The sequence below is a fragment of the Danio rerio genome, chromosome 17, assembly GCF_052040795.2.
Source record: "Danio rerio strain M-AB ecotype USA chromosome 17, GRCz13ab, whole genome shotgun sequence".
NCBI classification, from domain to species: Eukaryota; Metazoa; Chordata; class Actinopteri; order Cypriniformes; family Danionidae; genus Danio; species Danio rerio.
In genome coordinates this window covers 31,300,001-31,322,958 of record NC_141037.1, presented here as the reverse complement: position 1 = coordinate 31,322,958, position 22,958 = coordinate 31,300,001, and the positions used below count along the sequence as shown (strand labels likewise).

Sequence of the window (22,958 nt, the reverse complement as noted above, 5' to 3'; positions counted from 1 at the left end):
AGGAAAGAGTGATCACGGGGAGAGTAAGGTCAGACAGAAAGAGTAAGACAGAGATAAAGTCCCACCTCTCTATCAAAACAGCTCTCTCAAACTGAACAGTCAGCTTAAACAAGCTCCTGTCACCAAAGGCCAATCATTCACTTGCAAAACTGAAAAGGATGATGTTTTACAGTTGTCAACAGTAGCATATATGCAACCGCAAGACTTTTTTTTTTTTTTCCTTCAGCCACATGAAATGGACTTTGGCGGTGGCAGCCAGAGCGTGTGCAGTGTGGCCAGTGGTGCAAATACCAGTGATGGCTGAGTGGTCCGGCAAAAGTAGCCATCTGGATTTCATCAACTGGTGTCAGTGGGAAGAGATTGAAATATCTTGAGCTACTCCTAAGGCTTTCGGTTGAGTCAAGCATTAAGAACAAAATCAGTCTAGGAACCCCCCCCCCCCCCCCCCCACCCCCAAAAAAAACTCACTCATCATGGTGCTGGGGTGTTTTGAGGTTGGAAGTGTTCTAAATGGTTTTAAGCATGTTGCTTCTATAGTATATTGTATGTGGCTGTTAGGATGTTCAGAGTAGTTTTGTATTGCTTGTCTGGTGCTGCTTTAAAAAGGTGAATTGCAGAAGATTGGTTGTAAACCCAGTGAGAACCTCTTGTATAATCTGGTCTCGTTAATTTAAAAAAAAGGTTAAATGTGTTGATGCAAATATTCATATTGTACTTACAGTGCTCAGCATAAATGAGTACACCCCCTGCAAATCTCTCATTTAAATTAAGATTTTCTATAGGATGCATTACACTATTATATTTGTGCATATACAGTTAAAGTCAAAATTATTAGCCCCCCTGAATTATTAGCGCCCCTGTTTATTTTTTTCCCCAATTTCTGTTTAATGGAGGGAAGATTGTTTCAGCACATTTCTAAGCATAATGGTTTTAAAAACTTATTTCTAATAACTGGTTTATTTTATCTTTGCCATGATGACAGTAAATAATATTTGACTTGATATTTTTCAAGACACTTCTATACAGCTTAAAGTGACATTTAAATGCTTCACTAGGTTAATAAGGTAAACTTGGCAGGTTAGCGTAATTAGGCAAGTTATTGTATAATGATGGTTTGTTCTGTAGATTATCGAAACAAAAAATAGCTTGAAGGGGCTAATAATATTGTCCCAAAAATGGTTTTTAAAAAATTAATAACTGCATTTATTCTAGCCGAAATAAAACAAATAAGACTTTCTCCAGAAGAAAAAATATTATCACACAAACTGTGAAAATGTCCTTGCTCTGTTAAAAATCATTTGGGAAATATTTTAAAAAATAAAATAAAATCAAAAGGCGGCTAATAATTCTGACTTTAACTGTACATTAGATTAGTCAGCACTGAAGCTAAATCTGTTGCTATCTAACAAAAAACTTACAATTATAGACCAAATGTATATGTTAGTGAAAAATATTAAATAACTTTTTAAAAAAAATAGCAAAAATCAATGGAAAAATATATAAAACTTAGTTGAAATATTGTAGGTTGTTTTTTTTTTTTTTGCTTTATTTTGCATGAATTTAAATGTATTATCTTTCCATTTCTAAAGATGTTCTGTGACTAAAATATTATTTTGATAAATACATCTGTTTAATAAATCCGTTTAGTTCAAATGCACCAATATATTACCCATATTCACTGAGAAATGGATACAAATATTTATTTTATATCCAGAACAGAATGTATTCATTTATGCTGAGCACTGTATATAAAATACTTATATTGTGTTGTATTTTTGTTAAGCTGTCATTTCTGTAAATTCGTAATTTCACTATTGTTCCTATACATTCAGTAACCTCTTCTTAAGTCTATACCTGTGAATATCTTAATTTACTGTATTCTTTCTAAATAGCAACAAAAGTGCACATATGTGCAGAAAAAACATGCACATATTTGTAAAGCTATAATTATGTAATAAAAGACACTTTAAATAAGACCATAAAATGATATTTACATAACATTTCCATATGCTTGCTTGGCATTTGAGAACCACTGGAACCTTTTCACAAGACATAATCTTAAATAATTGACACTTTTTATATTTAGATTTAAAAAAAAATGTAGGAACATTTGTGTATTTATGTATGTATTAAATCATCTTTGCATTAAATTACAACAACGAAAAAATACTGCTTATGCTAATTATTTTTAATGCAGCATCTATGGGGCTGAGAGTACATTTGATGTTATTCTCTCCTTTGGCTGCCATCATCAGTCTCACACTATTTTTTTCCTTTTTCTGAAAGTCTTGAAAACACCATCGTGGAGTTTTTCTTTAATTAATTCAGCAAATAGGATTGTAAATAAATTATTTGCTGTACTCTCTCATTCACTGTGCTAGGAGTTTACTCAACCGTGAGTTTTATCTACAATCTTAAAGCCAGTTAAAACCTCTTACATTCTTACTTCTGCTACTTACTTCCATTTTATTTGTTCATATAAAAATGTTGATACAACAGAGATAAACATCGCTCTAATTTACTAAAAATACACTGTAAAAATGCTGGGTTCCATCATGTTGTCCCAACACAAATGTATTAAGTTAACTTAAACATTTTTACAAATTTAAGTGGACAGAACGTTTACAATAACGTTGTTTTCAAAAAAAACTTTTTACATTTTTTTTTTTTAAATTTAGCTTATTTTTAAATAAGTAGTTTGAACAAGCATCAAAAGTCATTTTTCTGAGTGTACTGTAGCTTAAAAATATTATATAATATTATTAGCGTTGCAACGATTAACCAATTTTACTATTATCATGCTTTAATTAGTCGCAGTTAATTAATCATAAAGGCCCCTCAACATCACGTTTCTGCACGGAACAAAACTGCTGCAATTAAACAAAGTTATGCCAACTGTGTGCTAGTTTAAAGTTCCGAGCTTGAACACTAAGGCAAATACCCCTGCATACTAGATGAACTATGGGTGAGGCTATTAACTCCGTTCACATTTCATGCTTTTAGTGCACGCAAGTTCGTTATTTCCAATGGAGGTACGCGGCTTGTGCACTTTCCCTCAAGCTCACCATGAGTCACGTGACAAGAACTGACCAGTCAGCTTCATACTTTGTATAGAATTTACACATTTCTACTCTACAGAGAAAAAAAAAATGAAAATACCAAACAAGTTTATAATATAGCTGATCAAAAATGTCTTTCAGACAGAGGTTCAGCAGCCTTTTCATTTGTTCTCTTTAAAAGGGAAATAGATAGCTAATATGATGCTTAGATTTACATTAGACAAATACAATTTTTTTCATTTATTCTTCTTATTTATTTATTTATTCATTCATTCATTGTTCTGTAATTTTTTTCAGTGTAAAATTATGACTTCTGTTTTATTGGCGAAATGGACTATTGTTTTTTTCATATTATTGTTATTATGTATTAATTGGTTTGTGAGCAGCAATAAATAACACTTCAAAATATAAGGAGTTTCATGTGATTTACTAAACTAGCAGTAAAATTAATGATTGATTAATTTAATAATCATTAATAATCAATAATAATAATCATAATTACTGTGAAACCGTGATTATTCTTCCCACTATAATTTTACAACCAAAAATCTATAATCGTTGCATCCCTAATTTCTACATAAAAACATGTTTCATATAATTTGTACGACACTGAGGAAAATTATGAAAGTAAATCAAAGTTACTTTAATACAACAGTCATATTTAAGCATGTATAAATAAAAATATCACATACAATTATATATATTTTACTTGTCATTCTTTTTATCAACAAAGAAGTGAATATGGTTTTGCTAAATCATTCCATGTCTTTGTTTCTCTCTCTCTCTCTCTTCTCCTCCACATATTACTTCTTTATCACCTTTTCCGTATCAAAAGAATAAGATCTTCAGCTTAAGCAATTTGCCCTGACATTAGGAGATGTTTAGAGATGTGCTCACACAGAGGCTGACATGTGAACTGACTTGTTTTTCGGGGACCTCCCTCTCCCTGGTGGCCCTTCACATTGTTCCCATGTCCTGCTTGACTGCCGGCGTCTAATCTTGAGGGGTAAGAGAGCAGAGACTCCCTTGGGTTTCTGCGCTCAGCACCTTGTTAGACGGCTCCTCCAAGTGCACTGGCTCCTGCCTCTGCTGTCAGCCTCCACTCGCCATCTCCTCCATCTCTGTGTCTCTCAGTCCTTGCCTTTTTAAATCTCACTTCTGCCTGTCGCTGTATTACAGCAGCGCTGAATGAGAAGCTGTCAGTGAGTGTGTGCCGGAGAAGAGCGCAGCGTGTACACATTAAAAACAAGTGTAGGCTGGGTAGTAATGCAGTGTTTACCGAAAAATCAGGATGTATATTGTGTAATAATGCTAAACTGTATTAAGCCAGACTTACTGCCACAGAATAGACTCGTCTTCGCTGTAAATTAGCTGATGATAACTGATAATGAGGCTGTCAGCGTTTACATGTAGAGGCATTTAATTAGAGCTGCAAGTTATTTAATAAGCTGAATTTCCATCTTCAAAGTGGAGGAGGCTGCTGAAAACATGAGGATGGAGTATTATAGCAGTTGTTGTTCTTGTGTGTAAATATCATGATTATAGAATAGATTGGAGTTAAAGAGAATAGAGTTCAAGTGAATATATGAGATAAAAAAATTTGAGACATAAATGAATCCAATTTAAAGTTTTACATCGCCTTCATTTCTTTAAAACTAGATAAAGTAAAATAATTCCCTCTGTATCTCCTAAATGTGACAGATGTGGTGGGGCTGAATGGACTTTGGCACATTTATTTTGGCTTTGTTCTGTTCTTTATGAGTTTTGGTCCAGTGCTTATGGAACCCTGACTACATTTTGGCTATTTTTGTATATTCTAATATAATGAACAACTTTCTGTTAACCCAACATCAAGCCCTGATGGTTGGCTTGATTACAGATAAAAAGATTATCTTACTTAATTGGAAATCTTCAAAGGCTTCCTGTAATAAGAGACGGTTGAACAAGCTCCTTTATGTCATTTAAATGGAACAATTATAATAAGAACAATCTTGAAACTTCGCAGAAAAAAGCCGAAACCACGTGGGGACTTATCTTAAGATTCTTGGGATTTTAGCATTTTGTAAATTTTCTTCTGTAACCTATATATTCATGACACTGGCTTAATGAAAATGTGAATATTGTCGTCTTTTATTTAAGTCTTTAAACATGACTGATAATGTTTTTTCTTCTAGACAAAGTCTGATTTGTTTTATTTTGGCTAGAATAAAAGAGGTTTTGAATTAAAAAAAAAACATTTTAGGGTCAAAATTATTAGCGCCTTTAAGCTATATATTTTTACGATAGTCTACAGAACAAACCATCATTATACAATAACTTGCATAATTACCCTAATCTGCCTAGTTAAGCCAATTAACAGTTAAATCTTTAAATGTCACTTTAAGCTGAAGTGTCTTGAAAAATATCTAGTAAAATATTATTTTCTGTCATCATGGCAAAGATTAAATAAATCAGTTATTGGAAATGAGTTTATTAAAACTATTGTTTAGAAAAAGTGTTTGAAAAAAATAAACAGGGGTGAGGGCTAATAAATAAGGGGATTTAATAATGACTTCAACTGTATATTATATTACAGTATTTTAAATAAGATGATCCCTCTTTTTTATTTATTAGGTTAAATAAAACAAAATATTACATAAAAAAGAAAATATGAGATTAGAGCTAAAAACCTACAATGTTATTATGTTTGTGAACTGTATTCACCTTATTCTCAAGCGAACGCTGCCATTTGATTCTTTTTGGCTGGAGACTTCCCGTCTCATTTACTTCCATTCATTTTTTGACGTTAAAAACTGCTCGTTACGCTGCTTGATGTTGCAATTTGATATTTTCTTATTATATTATTCTACTTGGTCTGTATAGTCATGCAAACATTTGTTTGTAGAGCAAGTAGTTTGACCGTTTTCTGCGGTTTATTATTCCTAGTCATTTCTCCCATAGGCGACTGAATCGGAAGTTCTAAGACAATCGCAAAAACAGGCGCACTTCCGCATTTTAGAATAAGGTCAATACACACAAGAATAAAAAATAGGAAAGAGTGGAACAGAATCTGTGCTTTCATTTTTTTTTATATGCTTTTTTAGATTTTAGTTGTTTTCTGTATCATAACAGGAAAACAAGCTGGCCTGCATGGTGGCTCAGTGGTTAGCACCGTCACCTCACAGCAAGAAGGTCACTGGTTCGAGTCTCGGCTGTGCCAGTTGTCTTTTCTGTGAGGAGTTTGCATGTTCTCCTTGCGCTTGCATGGGTTTCCTTTGGGTACTTCCATGTCCCCCACAGTTCAAAGACATGTGGTATAGGTAAATTGGGTAAACTAAATTGTCAGTAGTGTATGAGTTAGGGATGTAACGGTATTGTAAATACCGTCATACCGCAATATAAATTTTTTTCGATATTACCGAAGTCGCATGACTCCGTAAAACTATAGGTCTTCTGAGAAAATTTGCTCAGGCGAATGAAGCGAACGGGAGGTAGCGAAAACTACAATTCCCATCAGCCCATGCTTGACCATCATCCCTTGCGGTCAGTTGTTGCTACAGATCCAGTAATGCGGAAATGTAGTGTGCTGCTAGAAGCGGGGATGAAAAAGAGCTGGAAAACTCTAAAGCGGGTGTTGTCGCCGCGCGCGTACTGAATAGCGGTGTTGTCGCGCGAGTTCTTATCAGCTGTGTTGTCGCGCACATACTGAATAGCGGTGTTGTCGCGCGAGTTCTTATCAGCTGTGTTGTCGCGCGCGTACTGAATAGTGGTGTTGTCGCGCGAGTTCTTATCAGCTGTGTTGTCGCGCGAGTTCTTATCAGCTGTGTTGTCGCGCGCGCGTACTGAATAGCGGTGTTGTCAGCACACTGTTCAGATTGATGCAGAAATGAGACCTCTATCTTACTCATGGTTTGTCCTCTCAAGTGGGGGAAAAACAATGCACAACGTTACCCACTGCTGTCAACCTGGGCCAAGTCATATCTCTCTTGTCCCAAAAACCTCAGTCCCAAATGAGAGGGTTTTTTTCTGTTGCAGGGGACATTGTAAATACCCAGAGATACCAGCTTTTAACAGATTATATTTATATGATAATTTTCCTTTAAACCCATCTCTATCTAAGTGAGTGAGTGATTAAATGTTGAATGTGATGAGTTTTCAACAATACTAAATGGAAACTTTATTTTTTTTACATGGTTTAATATTTTTTTGTTATTAAAATCGAAGTTCCTGTTTCAAAGCTTACAGATAGATGGCTAATTTGTATGTCATTGACACTTTTGGCACTTTTTTGGAGTATTTTCATAAGTTTTGTTTTTCCTGTAAATGATTCAATAAATACCGTACCGTGACATTCATACCGAGGTATTACCGTACCGTGAAATTCTGATACCGTTACATCCCTAGTATGAGTGTGTGTGAATGTGAGAGTGTATGGGTGTTTCTGTTACTGGGGATCGGCTGGAGGGGCATGCAACTGCATAAAGAACATATGCCGGAATTGTTGGTGGTTCATTCCGCTGTGGTGACCCCTGATAAATAAGGGACTAAGCTGAAGGAACATTTATGAATGAATGAACAAACAAAGCTGTCTAAAAGTTGCCATGTAGATAATAATTTTAATAATTCGTACATGATTCAAAAAGGAAACTAAAAAACTATATATAAAAAAAAAGCACATACTTGTGTTGTTCACAGGAAACTTAGTTGATGTCAAAGAAACATTCTGAACTGTCAATAAACAAAATTTAATTGAAAACTTTTTTTTGAGACATCAATCTCCAAATGGAAAAAAATTTTGTTTAAGGGTAAAATATATAAAAGTACACATTAAAAATACACAAAATTCACATATCAACACAATAGTATCTTTGTGCTTTTTTTTTTTTACAATCTTTGTATTTAGTCTATAAGCAAAATAAGTATTTTTCAGGTCATAAAAAGATAGTAAAAATTGCATAAATATGACATTGTAAATTAAAATTCCCTAAAATACTAAACAAAAGTAATATTGAATTAAAATGTGACAAATTTGCTTAAATTGGAAGAAAATAAATACATCCAGTTTACATATTTGCAATTGGAATTTGTTGGATCAATTATCAATATGGTTTTGGTCATCAGAGATAACGTGTTTCTTATCATTTTAAAGTCGGTCAGTCAGTTGATAATATTTGAAATGTGTATTTAGCCGGGGCAGCAACCAGCCTTCACAAGACAATAAAAGACAATCTTCACTTGTCATTTGCTCTCTAAACTGTGTTTACCGACAACGTAAAAGGTGTTTAATTGAGCCCGGAGCTCTTGTCTCTCATCAGGACAAGCCTTTTGTCAGTTTGACGGACAGCAAGTTATCCTGATGAATAACAGATCCTAAATGGAGAATTGGATGACACAGCAGTATCAGCAAATGACATTTAGAGTTCTTCTGCAGTCAGTATGGTTCCTATTTAAAAAAATTTATAGAATAAGATGAGAAAAAGAGAGCGATGTGATATACCAAAAACTACAGCACACCCCTCCTCCCCCCTCCATCTCTTCTATTGCAATTAACATGTATATGAGGAGTCTCAATGGTGTCAAATGGAATTAATTAAAAGTGCAAAATGGCCATTAAGAGAATGTGGAGGATAAAGGCAGCAGGCGAATCTTTTCTCAAGGGTTAGACGCGCAAGAAACAAGAGTTCCTCACATCCCACAGGACACACTGGCAAATGCCACCCTCACTTTATTTATTTTTTTTATATTTTTATACATGCTTCCCATTACCTTTTGTAAGGTGTTGATATGACGAGAAGAATTTCCCTTCACTTTATTTCGATTCATGGTTTCTGTATTATGTTAAATCTTGGAGGCTATAGCTTCGGAGAAGCCCGCTAGAATAAATTAATTGAAAGGATTAATGATGGATTTGCAGCGGATACAGATGAGAGGAAGACAGTTTATAGGACTCTGAGAAAAGTGGCTCCTTTAAGCTGCTTGGAAAAAAAAAAAAAGAAAAACTCATTACGATCAGAGGGGACGGACTGTTGTCCCTCAATCCCCTTCTGAATCTCTAAAGTTTGGAGATGTCCACCCTCGCTTTCCATATTATGGCAACACGCAGCTAATTAGAATATGGGCGGTAAGTGCGCCTCTTAAACGCATGCTAATTATCTCGTCTGCCGTCCGTGACCGGAGTCAGGAGGTAATTGGCCTGCAGCAACGTGACAACTCCAATCATCTCCCGAAATTAGTCGCCCTTTACAAGGCCAGGCCTACTGCACTCCCCCTTCGATAGGGAGAACAATCAATTTGATAAGTGGCCATGCGGCCCATTGTTTTACATTAATTAGACTAATTGCAGAGTGTTAGTCTTTGTTGTGCAGCGTGAGGGTGGTCTTTTAAAATGCTATTTCGTTGTGCATATGGTGTCATTTTTCTTTCTTTCTTTCCCCCATGCGCTGCTGGAGTCTCGTCGTAGCACCATGGCTGTTAGTCAGTGTGGATTGGATTAACTTCTATGGAAGAAAGTAGTCAGATATTCATTTCTGGTTGAACTACTTTTTTTAATTATATATATGTATATATATACACACACACATATAGTGCTTCCCACAGGTTTGACATATACTCGTGATTGAAACACACCTTTCATATGTTCAGATTCAGTAAGTCAAACTTTACAAATATATTTAAAAAAGTATATATATTTATTAAGAAATTATTATAAACTGTTTTTTATGGGTTTAAGTAAAAAAAAAAAAAGACTGCTCAAATAAATATGAAAAATTAGTGAAATCCATTATTTTTCTATTTTTATGCTCCAGAGCCATGTGCACCCACTGAAAGGCAAAATCTGCTTCTCTTTATCTTATTAAAGTTCAGGTTGCTTTATTGGCATTACATTTCGTACAGTATTGCCAAAGCATTTAAAATGATGTAAAAAAATATGTAATATATTAACATCATCCAATACAAATACAAAAATACACAGCAAATGAGAAATAAATTACAGAAGAGGAGTAAAAACAGGTGAAATATTTCAAAAAATTATAACCATTATATAACAAGAATAAAACATGTAACAAGAATAAAAACGTGTAGATATTTTCTTAAATCAGGCAAAAAAGTTAAGTAAACACTTCTAATGGTGCACAAATATTTTCCAGGCAGTATAGATGTAATTTCATCTTCTCTGAGTAGTTAGTAAAGTTTTTCTGAGTCGTTTAAATAAAAGTATTAATCATTTAATGGTTCTCTCGCTCTTGTGTACTCATACAAATAACGACAGCTTTAAAACGTCGCAAAAAGGCGCATCTAAGGGTCTGCAGAGCACGTGAGACTATTTGTGGGAGTTTCGACAGTTCTCGCGCTCACAGAACAAGCAGTATGAAATTGGTAAACGAGAGTAGATTTTCCACTAATTAATTGATCGCGAATGTTTGGTAACATTGAGCGAATACAAAAAAGTGTAAAAGGATATATATATATATATATATATATATATATATATATATATATATATAGTTGAAGTCAGAATATTTAAACCCCCTGAATTATCAGCCCCCTGTTTATTTTTTTCCCCAATTTCTGTTTAACAAAGAGAATACTTTTCCAACAAATTTCTAAACATAATAGTTTTGAAAACTAATTTCTAATTACTGATTTATTTTATCTTTGCCATGATGACAGTAAACAATATGTTACTAGATATTTTCAAGACACTTCTATACAGCATAAAGTTTAAAGGCTTAACTAGGTTAATTAGGTTTACTAGTTATTGTATAACAATGGTTTGTTCTGTAGAATAACAAAAAAATATAGCCTAAAGGGGCTAATAATTTTGACCTTAAAATGGTTCTTAAAAAATTGAAAACTTATTTTATTTTTGCCGAAATAAAACAAATAAAACTTTCTCCAGAAAAAACAAATCTGTCAGACATACTGTGAAAATTTCCTTGCTCTGTTGACTGATCTCTATGCAGTTTAAATTGGTGTAAATATTAAAGTCATCAGTATAGATTTCATAGTGACTGTAGATGATTTATTGAATAATTGATTTGAGTATACAGTTGATTAAAGTAAATCAAAAGAATTAACTAATTAATTGGGCTGTGTGATTAATCGAAATTGAATTGTAATCGCAATTTGAAATTTCGAGGCTGCAATGTGAAATATATATATATATATATATATATATATATATATATATATATATATATATATATATATATATATATATATATATATATATATATATATATAATTTCCCCACCCAGAGCACATGCTGATTAGCGTCTGTGTGTGACAGTCTTACTAGCCACACGAGTGAGCACACTTTTGTTCTGTCCAATCAGAATTGCCCAATCGAACTACAGCCACAATAAAAAATAGAAAACAAACAGGAAATAGCTGACAAGTAGGATAATGGCGTCTGCTGCTTCAGAAGCAATTGTAATATGGGAATATTTTGCTTTTAAAGTCACAGACATAACAAAAACATTATTTATTAAGATTATTTTTATTATATTTATTATTATTATAATTATTTTATATATGATTATTATTATTATGATTATTTATTATTTATTACATTATTATTTTTAAGAGTGTCGCATAATTGTTGCCTCGACTTACAGATTATTAAGCTGAAGCTGATCAAATCGCAGTATCTGTCAAAAAAAATCACAATTCGATATTTTTTCCCAAATCGCACAGCCCAACTGATTAACTAAAAAAGATTTACAATATTAGACAAATTGCTGAGTGTTTTCATTGTGCGGCATGAGGGTGGTCTTTTAAAATGCTATTTTGTTGTGCATATGGTGTCATTTTTCTTTTTCTTTCCACCGCGCACTGCTGGAGTCTCTCCGTAACGCTGTGGCTGTAAGTCAGCGCGGGTTGGAGCTCCTATGAACGCAGGGTTCTGTGACTGTGCCTTTGATTGGATTTCACAATGTGGGCTATGTCCCATAAACCATGTCTATGCCTAGGACAAAAATATAGGCCATGTCTTATTCATATAGCATTAGCCCAAAGGCACTCTCACCTAGCCTCATATTTATAACCTGGATTATCTTACCCACTGATCAGCGCTAATGGCATATTTAGCCCGGGATGTGGGGATGCACCTGATATAAGACTAAAGATGTGGGGAGATGCCGAACATCACGACTCCACTGAAGGACAGTTCATCTTATTGGGAAAAGCACTGCATATTCATGGATTTGCATCACAAATCTCTCCTTACACGGGAATTACACATATTTCCTTTACATAAAAGATGCAGAAAGCAGCCAGGAGGAGTTCTTTTCTGCTGTGCTGCAGGTTTCGTCAACAGCATATTGCTATTGAAGCAGTTTAGAAGTAGCAATTATAGTTTTGGACACGTCATTGATTTTGCCTCATGATTACAGAGGGGTTACATGTTAGAGGGGTTACTTATTGTGAGCTTTTTCAATACGTTCATGTGTTTGCTAACGTTTAACCTGTTCCTGCCTAAATTTCAGTCTCTACTTCACACAGTTATCATATTGCTTTGAAATCTTGGAAAATAGAGTACACGTCATATGAAAAGCTCATGATGCTTTTTAAAATCTATTTATTTATGACATGTATGAAATGTTTCTTAAAAAAATATATAATAATAGTAGTTAGTTTCTCAAAATAAATAAACTAACTTTAGTGAATCAATTTAATTATTATTTTTTATTTAAATGTTGCATGAACAAGTTTAGTGTTTAATTATAGTAATATTATTTTTTAACATAATATATTAATATCATTTTGTATATTGCTTAAAGATAAGTGTTTTCTGGGCCTCATATGAAAGCTGTAATTTGTGTTTTAGCATGAAAGAACAGCTATTTTAATTCTGCAAAAGTCTTTTAAAAGGGTTAGTTTAGTAAACATTTAGTACAATTTTGTCAATAATTACTCACCCGCAAGTCAAAATTTCCTCTGACTGATTCAATTTAATAAAGTCACAAGGTTGATTCATGAATTAAGTCAAGAACCAATTTAAGAGAGTTAAAAAGCTGATTTAGTGCATCAAGGAAGAACTAATCTAACTGATAGGATTTAGTGAACAAACTTGAGACGCGATTGTTTCAGTCGGGATTGATTATGATTAAGTCATAAGCTACTTGATTTAGTCATTTGGTTGATTTAGAAAGTAAGCTATGGTTGGGTCAGTCTGATTCAGTAAGTCAAACCACAGTCTGATTCACTGAAATTTGGGCTGATTCATTTAGTAAGTCAAGAGCCACTTCAATTAAGTGAGTAATTGGGTTAATTCAGTGAATAAATAATAGACTGCTTGGGCTCATCAGACTCATTAGTTAGTGAATCATTAGACTGATTTAGTTTAGTAACATTTTAGCACAATTTTATCAATACTTACTCACCCGCAACTCAACTCTGACTGATTTATTTTGAGTCACATGGTTGATTCATTAAGTAAGTCAAGAGCCAATTTAAGTGAGTTAGTAGGCTGATTCAGTGAGACAATGAAAAACTAATCTAACTGATTGGATTTAGTGATCAAGTTAAAAATCATTAAGGCAGGATTGATTCAGTAAGTCCTAAGCTACTTTGACTGATTTAGTCATTTGGCTGACTCGGTAAGCTATGCTTAAGTCAATGAGTCATTTGGCTGATTCAGTAAGTCAAACCACACTCTGATTCACTGAATCTCCGGGATGGTTCATTTAGCAAGTAATTAAGTCAAGAGCCACTTCAATTAAGTGAGTCTTTAGATTTATTCAGTGAGTAAGTAAAGGATTGCTTGGACTGAGTCAGTGAATCATTAGACTGATTAAGTTTAGTAAAATTTTTGTACAGTTTTATAAATAATTACTCACCCTCATGTCGTTTCAACCCCCAGAAGCCTTTGATCATCTTCAGAACACAGAATAAGATATTTAGGATAAAATCTGAGAGCTCCTTCATCCTCTATTGACAGCAATGGTCCAGACCTGTTCAAAGTACAAAAAAACTGTGTGAATGGTCCATGTGTCTTCAGTGGTTTAATCGGAAGATTATGAAGCATTGAGAATTTTGCACTTAAAAACAAATAATACTGGCACTGAAAAAAAAATGTTGAATAATGTTCTTATGTTTGTTTTTGTGCACACAAATGTATTTTTGTTGCTTGATCAAATTCTAATTGAACCACTGAAGGCATATGGTCTGTTTTGAGGATGTTTTTTGGTATGCACCAGACTTTGAGCAAGACCATTGCTGTTTATGGAGGATCAGAGAGCTCTCAAATTTAATCTAAAACATCTTCATTTGTGTTCTGAAGACACCAAAGGTCTTGGGGAGTTGAACTCACATGTGGATGAATCATAATAAAAGTGGTTTTTTTTTGTTTTTTTGGTGAACTAACTCTTTAAGGTAGCAGCATTGAATATAGTAGGCTTCGCTACTTCAGTGTCTCAGAGTGATTCAGAAATTATTATTAAATGCTGGATTAATGTGCAAGAATTTTTTTAATACAACATTTTTGCAAACACTTTTCATACCATTTTAAATATACTTTTGTGCATGCTTTATAAGTGCACATACGTTGTTTAACCATAGTGGTTACGTTGTCATAATACAGCAAGTAATACAACAAGCATTTAGTTTGGGCTTGCTTTTGCAGCTGGACAGTACCCTTGATGGGTGAACATTAGCCAGTGGGGTAGTTTCTTGTGTCTCTTCAGGTGCCTCTACAAGCCCTTATTAAGCTTTTTTTTTCCTCCAAAACCTACTAACCATGCATAATATTATTTTCTAAAAAAAACGCAAGCATGTACATCATTATTTTTTCACATATTATTGTAGCACTGTTTGTGTGTTTGTCCAATACTATGTAAAAAGTAGCTGAAAAAAGCACAAATGTCAGGGCATGTCAAAACATCTTAGGGCTGCCAAAATCATCTCAGACCCCAGAATTTAAATAAAACACCAATATTATTAAGAAAAAGTAGAATATAAAATATGTGATAACAATTAAAAAAATTTTCTTTTTGTTTTCCTACCTAAACTTCCACAACTGTTGATGGTAATGACAGGGAGTATTCTTGAAAAAGCTTCACTCTGTGTTCCCAGCGCTATATATTTGTCTTTTGTTGAGACGGGATAAGCATGTTATGTGAGATGTAAAGAACTGAGGCACATTTGGATGTGTGTGAAGCAGAGAATCTCATACCTGCTGCCTCCTCTGAGGCCCGAAGCTTCCCCAGAGATCTACTTAAGGCAGCGCATGAAAATGAACAAGGAAGTGCTTTATCTCTCCTCACTCTAGCATGCTTAACACATCATGTTAGCAGAAAGAGAGAAAAAAGCCCTCACTCTGAACACTTAGGTATAATTTTACACTCAGTATCACAGGGAGCACTTCTTAGCTGCCCTACATTGAGTCAGACTTGAACACAGTCAGAAGAATTTAAGTCAACTGTTGAAGAGGGACTGCTATGCCAGTTTAGTTCTTTTTTTTTTTTAAATGGGCGCCCATACAATTTCAATCTGGGTGATTTTTTTTTAATAGTACAAACAATAACATTGAAACATAAAGATCAGTGATGAAATATAATTAAGTGAATAAGTCAAGCTTTAGTCAGATTCAGTAGGTCATGTCAGATAAAATGAGTAAATGATTTAGTAAACAATTAGGCTGATTCAGTGAGTAAATCAAGAGCCACTTTGACTGATTCAGTAAGTCATAAGCTACTTTAATAGATTCAGTCAGACTAATTCAGTAAGTAAAGAACTGCTCTGCTTGGGTCTGTGAGTCTTTGGGCTGATTCAGTGAGTAAGTCAAATCCTTCTCTGACTGATTCATTGAGTCACTGGACCGATTCATTAACTGAGTCAACAGGCAGATGATCAGTAAGCCATTACAGTGATTTAGTGTGTAAGTAAAACTACTCTGACTGATTCAGTGAGTCATTAGACTGATTCAGTGAGTAAGTCAAATCACACTTCGATTCATTTAGTCACTGGGCTAATTTATTAGGTGAGCCACATGATTAGTGAGGTTTTAAGTGCATACGACTTGAACCATGGCTGCAGCCGGTGATCAATGAGATTATCCAAGTGCAGGTGGGGGCGGAGTTGAAAACAGAGCTGTCGAGCCGGACACTTCGGGGCTTAAAGTTATGGCAGTCATGATGACCGATCACATGGCATCATCATCATTTATTTATTTAAATTTTGTATTTATAACAACAAAGATTTACAATACAAATACAATACAGTCTCTAGAAACTACAGTTAATTTAAAAAAAAACAAGGGAATTATGAATTAAATATACAGTATAACGAACGCATGAGAGAAATAATGGGAAATGAGATGGTTATATAAACATAAAAATGAATAGGCCTATTAAATACAAAGCAATAAGCACAAATTTTAAGGGTTTAAACATCACTTTTTAGGCTAAAACTTTTTGTTTAAAAATGCTAAAAAGGGGTTTACATTAATTTACATTTATAGATTTAAAACTTCCAATATTCAATTCAATTCAGCTTTATTTGTATAGCGCTTTTACAATGTAGATTGTGTCAAAGCAGCTTCACATAAATGGTCATAGTAACTGGAACAGTGTGGTTCAGGTTTTAGTGTTTAAGTTCAGTTCAGTTCAGTTTAGCTCAGTTCAGTGTGATTTAATATACAGTTGAAGTCAGAATTATTAGCCCCCTGAATTATTATCCCCCGTTTATTTTTCCCCTGCTTTCTGTTTAACAGAGGGCAGATTTTTTTTCAAAACATTTCTAAACATAATAGTTTTAATAACTCTTTTCTAATAACTGATTTATTTTATCTTTGCCATGATGACAGTAAATAATATTTGACTTGATATTTTTTAAGACTCTTCTACGCAGCTTAAAGTGACATTTAAAGGCTTAACTAGTTTAATTAGGTAACTAGGCAGGTTAGGGTAATTAGGCAAGTTATTGTATAATGATGGTTTGTTCTGTAGACTATTGAAAAAACAATATCATAGGGGACAAAAATGTTGTCCCTAAAATGGTGTTTAAAAAAATAAAAACTGATTTTATTCTAGCCAAAATAAAAGAAATAAGACTTTATCCAGAAGAAAAAATATTATCAGACATACTGTAAAAATATCTTTGCTCTGTTAAACATAATTTGGGAAATATTTAAAAAAGAGAAGAAAAAAAATACAGTTCTGACGTTAACTGTATATTAGTGTAAAACTCAAAACAAGGTGTTTTGATTAAGTCTTAAACAATGAGTAAGATTATTTTGAATAATAAAAGCATTAGTGGCATTTAAGCATAATACTGAAGTTTAAGAAATGTCATAAATACTTGTTTCAAGTGTTTAAAATAAAATGACCCACATCTAAACACCGTTTCTACATGCACATTTTGCACACTGTGCTTTAACTTGAATTCTGATGCATCTTAGTCTCATGCAATTTTCCATTGTGTCTAAATCATGAGGTCTGTTGTTTGGTCATATCTGTAGCTGCTTATTGTTGGCTGATGCATTGCTCCTCTGAAGGCCAAGTTGTGGCTGCCCATATCTCTGAGGGGAAATCTAGCTGAGTGGCTTTATCTGAAATGGAGAGAAAGCAGGAGGCACCGGGCTCTCTAAGTGAACCAAATGTTGCTCCTGGCAACAGCAGATATGCCCGTCTCCAGTCCTGTGCCTGGAGATGAAAGTGGCGTTGGGCCCCGTGCCTATATATGCATAGAGTTTCCCTCTGAACTAAGAGGACGGAGGTTGAATGGGAGGAAGATAACTGCACCACTAAGAATAGAGAGACTTTTAATCTATCTGACGTACATGTCATGGATATAATGCTGAATTTGCACTTTTAAGAATGTTAAAATCTCAATTTGTGAACATTTAAAGTCACCAGCACCTTGATTTGGATGTTAATTTGTTAAGAAAGATGCATGGTATCAATAAAATTATGCTAATTTGATTATTTATTTGTAAAAAAAAAAAAAAAAAAAAAATATATATATATATATATATATATATATATATATATATATATATATATATATATATATATATTACATACATACAGTATATATATATATATATATATATATATATATATATATATATATATATATATATATATATATATATATATATATATATATATATATATATACTCACACACATGCACTACTGGTCAAAAGTTTGGGGTCAGTACGTTTTGAACATGTATTAAAATAAGCCTCTCCTGCTTACTAAGGCTGCATTTATTTAATCAAAAATATAATTGTTAAATTGTGAAATATAAAATAACTGTTCAAAAGTAGTTATAATTGAATTTAATCATTTATTCCAGTGAGTTTAAAGATGAATTTTCAGCTTCATTACCCCAGTCTTTGGTCACATGATCCTTAAAAAATCACTCTATTATTATTATTATTATTATTATTATTATTATTATTATTATTATTATTAATGGTAATAAAAGCAACAATGATTGGAGTAATAATTTAATTTGAAACTACATACAATAAGAAAGTAGTTATTTAGAATTTTTATTAATATTTAGCAATTTCACTTTTTTTTTTTGCATTTATAAAAAGCCACCTTGATGACCAGAATAATTTTCTTTAAAAAAGAAAAAACATGGAAAAAAAAAAAAAAAACCACTGAGCACAAAGTTTTGACCGGTCGAGTGTGTGTGTTTGTGTGTGGATATATATATATATATATATATATATATATATATATATATATATATATATATATATATATATATATATATATATATATATATATATATATATTCTTAATTTATTCTTAATATATTTTATTGTGTGCTTTTAACTTGATAGTTACACTACAGTATGGCTAGAGTCAATAAATGTTGTTTTATTTTTAATCATATGAAAGCAATGATAACAAACCCTGCATTTCTAAAAACTGGATTCGTTGTCTTGTTCTTACTGTTTGTTATCAAAAACACTCATTTATGATTTTCTCAAATGATGTTAAACTATATTGCACTAATGTTTAGTCTCTCTCTTTCTCCTTCTCTTTCTGCTCCTGTTCTGGCAAAGAGCTGAGAGTGGCAGTGCTGGTAACCGGATACAAGCTGGACATCGGTTGACAAGGTCAGAACTCATCTCTCCTTCTGTCTTTTTGTATACCAAATCACATTTTCCTTCTGCTTTTTAAAAGGTTGTCTACATTTCATGTTGTTTGCGAGAACAGGATGGACACACAACCCAGTCGTTGAGTCATTATTCCGCTTTTTCATGTACGTAACATCACTCTTATCTCCACTGCCTTTTATTTGGACCTGTCTCACTCCCTCAGCCAAACTGAAGGCTGATTTCCCAGGCTACTTTGCATATCCCATTAATATTTTATTGCAATCGTTCATATCTGTGTGCAGGCTTGACCCGAGCACCGGCATGTCAGCCTGCGTTGCTTGTAGTACAAAATGTGGTTTACATGAAACAATTAACACAGAACCCCAAAGGCCTTTTACAGGTCCTAGCCAGCCCGACTAGCTCTCATAATAAAAAGACAGTGCCTATAAAATCATGTATCAGAGCTGCACTTTTGTTGTTGTTTTGTCTTTTTTTTTCAGGGGTGGGTTTCATATCAGCACAGTATTGTGTGCGGTGCCTGTTCTCCACGTCTCACGGTGGGATTGTCTGAGATTAAAGATGTGTCTATCTTTTGTACGGGCTCTGATTACAATAGTGTATTTATGGCATATGAGCACACAGGCTTTTAATTGAAATCATTCATCAATAGCTTCTGTGACTTGCCTTGATTAAGCTGTCCCATGTGTGCCTTTAGTGTAGCTTAACATTGGGGCTTTTATAAATACTTTTTTTTTTGCATTTAACATATTCAAAGGTTATGTATCTTACTACTCATATGAAATGATCTGCTCTTTTATTGGTCTTTGTGTGAATCTTTATTAGTTAATAAACAATTTTATATATTGTATGGAACAAAAATCCAATTATGTTTCATGTATTTACTCTTCATATTAAGACTTGCTTCTTGTTCTTTGTATAGTATATTACATGTAGGTTTATACAGTATATTAATCATACCTATTAATAATATTCATACTTTTCATATTAAAGGATCAGTTTCTTATAATTAACTATACTTTAAATAAATAATTTTAAATATATATTTCAGAAAATAAATACTGATTGATTCATTGAAATGTAATTTTGTTATAAATATATAAAAATGCCTTTTTCTTGATAAATTAACATAATTAAGTAACTATATACACAAATATAAATATTATTATGAAACATTTTTTTCATATTTAAACTTGTTTTTTTTATTCTCTATTATATCTATAAACACCTAAATAATTCAATAATTGTGTAATTATTGACATAATTATGTATTATTTAATTATTTATAATTAATGATTTTGTAGTAATCATGTAATCAGTGGACAATAATAATTGAACTGATAAAGAAAATCACTGATTTTTGCCAAACGTCCTTCTGTCAGCAGGTGGCGCTATGATTGTGACTCAATATTGGCATGTAGATGTCTTTAGGAGGGGAATCTTATCGAGCAAGTGAATTTTCAGGCAGATTGTACATTGTTTGGCTGAGTTATAAGCACTTTCTCCTCCATGGCGATCCACTGAACTTTGTCAGTCCGTTATGGACACGCCCTTCTGCGGAAACTCTAGATCTTCTCAATTAAACAGCACAAAGGCCTTTGTATTGGAATGACATAGCATGAATTTGATCCGATAAATTTTGTGGGAGGAGTTTGTTACAGTGTAAAACATGTCATTTCCTGTTGCCAACAGGTGGTGCTGTAACTGTAACTGGATATTGGCATGTAAATGGGTTCAGTTCAGGACTGGTATCAAACTTGAATTTTGATGCAGATTAGACAATGCATGAGTTGTTTTGTGGCGAAACAAAGTTTGTGGGGCCACGGACACGTCTTTCAACGAAAACTCTAGATCTTCACCATTTATCATCGGCAAGACCTTTAGATGACAAAACCCAATGTTGGTGTTAATCTGATAAAATCCCTAGGAGGAGTTCATCAAAATACAAAGCCAGGAAATGGCAAAAACTACCCTTTTTTGTCAGAGGAAGTTAAAATAATCGATTTCCTGTTGGGTTTGAGATTTTGCTCCAAGAGACTTTTTTGTAGGTACTGGCTATTTGATGTGTGTGCCAGTTTGCATACCTGAGTATGAAACATAACTCGGTGTGCTACTTTGTCAAAAGTGCATTGGGGGCGCTGTTGAGCCATTTTGCCACACCCACTTCCAAAACCTGTAAAAAATAAATATGTAAAAAAAATTATATATATATATATATATATATATATATATATATATAAATTGTATGGTATAAACTATGTAATGCACACAAAATATCTTAAGTTCCTTTTCATTCAAAGCAACATAATAACCTTACATAGTCACCTAAATAAATAATTAACTAACAGTTAATCATTAAATCTAGCATTTTTCTGTGAAGCTGTACATCATATATACCCTACAAATTGAAGTATTTATTTAGTTTATGCATCAGTGATTTCCTATACTGTAGGTCTTGATACTTTTCAGATATTTTCCCTTTTTTCCTATTCTTTAAAATAATTTATAGTCATTATAAATTATGATAATTATGGCAGGTTTTTAACTGATCTACTGATTATACTCTTAATTATCTGGCTTCAGTAATGAGGTTGACTCTTCATGGTTAGCCGTTCAGTTTATTTGAACTGCTTTAGATTGTTAACTTCTGTGAAATGCTACATAAACTTCCCTGAAAAAAGCATAAATAACATGCGAGTGCTTCTTTTCCCACTAGCCACGAACGACGTGGGACGATATTTCTGAAATTACGAGCTGTTTATGCATATTTATTTCCTCTGACATTTTAATTATTTGGGGCTCCGTCGGAGAGATCACATAAAAAGTCCTATAATGCTCCCCCTAATTAGTATCACCTCCAAATTAAAACGGAGGACTTTGGGAATGCTGTCATTTTCAGAAGGCCATATTGGAATTATGTTTCAATCAGCAGCCGTGAAATAATTACTTGTACACTTCTAACTGCCCGCATTTACCAAACGGCCTGCAATTTACAGCCATCATGTCCGGCAAAAGCAATCAATGGGGTGGCTATAAATTCTGCCGCAGTCAAACAGACGGATATTGTTTGTGTATGATTGTGAAACATTAGAGCCGGGCTGAAGCTCTTCCTCGCTGATATTGGGATATTGTTGCCTGAGAAATGTAGATGCTTTTGTTGCTCTTAGAAAACGGTTACTACTAATCAGACTTTCAGATCATTCTTATAAAAGCAAATTATTTAGTCCTGTTAGCATGTGCATAAACTGAGGACTACCTAGGTACTGTACTATCCCTAAACTTACTTTTGAACCTAAACTTAATCCTTGTGAACACTTAGGTAAAGGACATTATCCCCCGGTTTCACAAACAAGGTTTAAGGCTAGTCAGGATTAAATTCATGTTTGAGCTGTCTCAACTCAGAATAACTTGCGGTGAGATGTCTTAAAATATGTCAGTGTCATTTTTTTGTCTCCAGGTGCACACCAGTAATATTTTTCTAAGGCCATTTTCATAAATGTGTCTTAAATAACCTTATTTAACTAAAGCCTATAGTCCTGACTTAATCTAAGCCATGTTTGTGAAACTGGGCCTATAAGTACTGTAAAACAAAGTGCAACCATTGATCTTCGTATAGGTAAATAGAAATATGAATAAAAACTGTCAAGGGCTAATTTAGTTATATTTTTACCATATTGTTAAAGTAAAATTATACAGTAATTGAGGTAATTGTTAACCTCAATATTCTATAAACCATTCAGAAGATTGGTTTTGGAATTTTTTGGGATGTGTTTAGCTCCTTAGAAGTCTCTTCTGCTCAGCAAACAAAGCTTTTTTAACCAAAAATACAATTGTATTTCT

At 33.3% G+C, this 22,958-nt stretch overlaps 1 protein-coding gene across 15 annotated transcripts in view; it reads left to right on the top strand.

The window, feature by feature from the left end:
• esrrga (estrogen-related receptor gamma a) overlaps positions 1–22,958 on the top strand; it is a 254,433-nt gene that overhangs the window by 100,163 nt on the left and 131,312 nt on the right. For all 15 annotated transcript variants that reach the window (XM_087288849.1, XM_087288844.1, XM_087288837.1 and 12 more), the window contains one exon: positions 19,065–19,118. The gene's annotated coding sequence lies outside the window, so the exon portion shown is untranslated. The remainder of the gene's footprint in view (positions 1–19,064; positions 19,119–22,958) is intronic.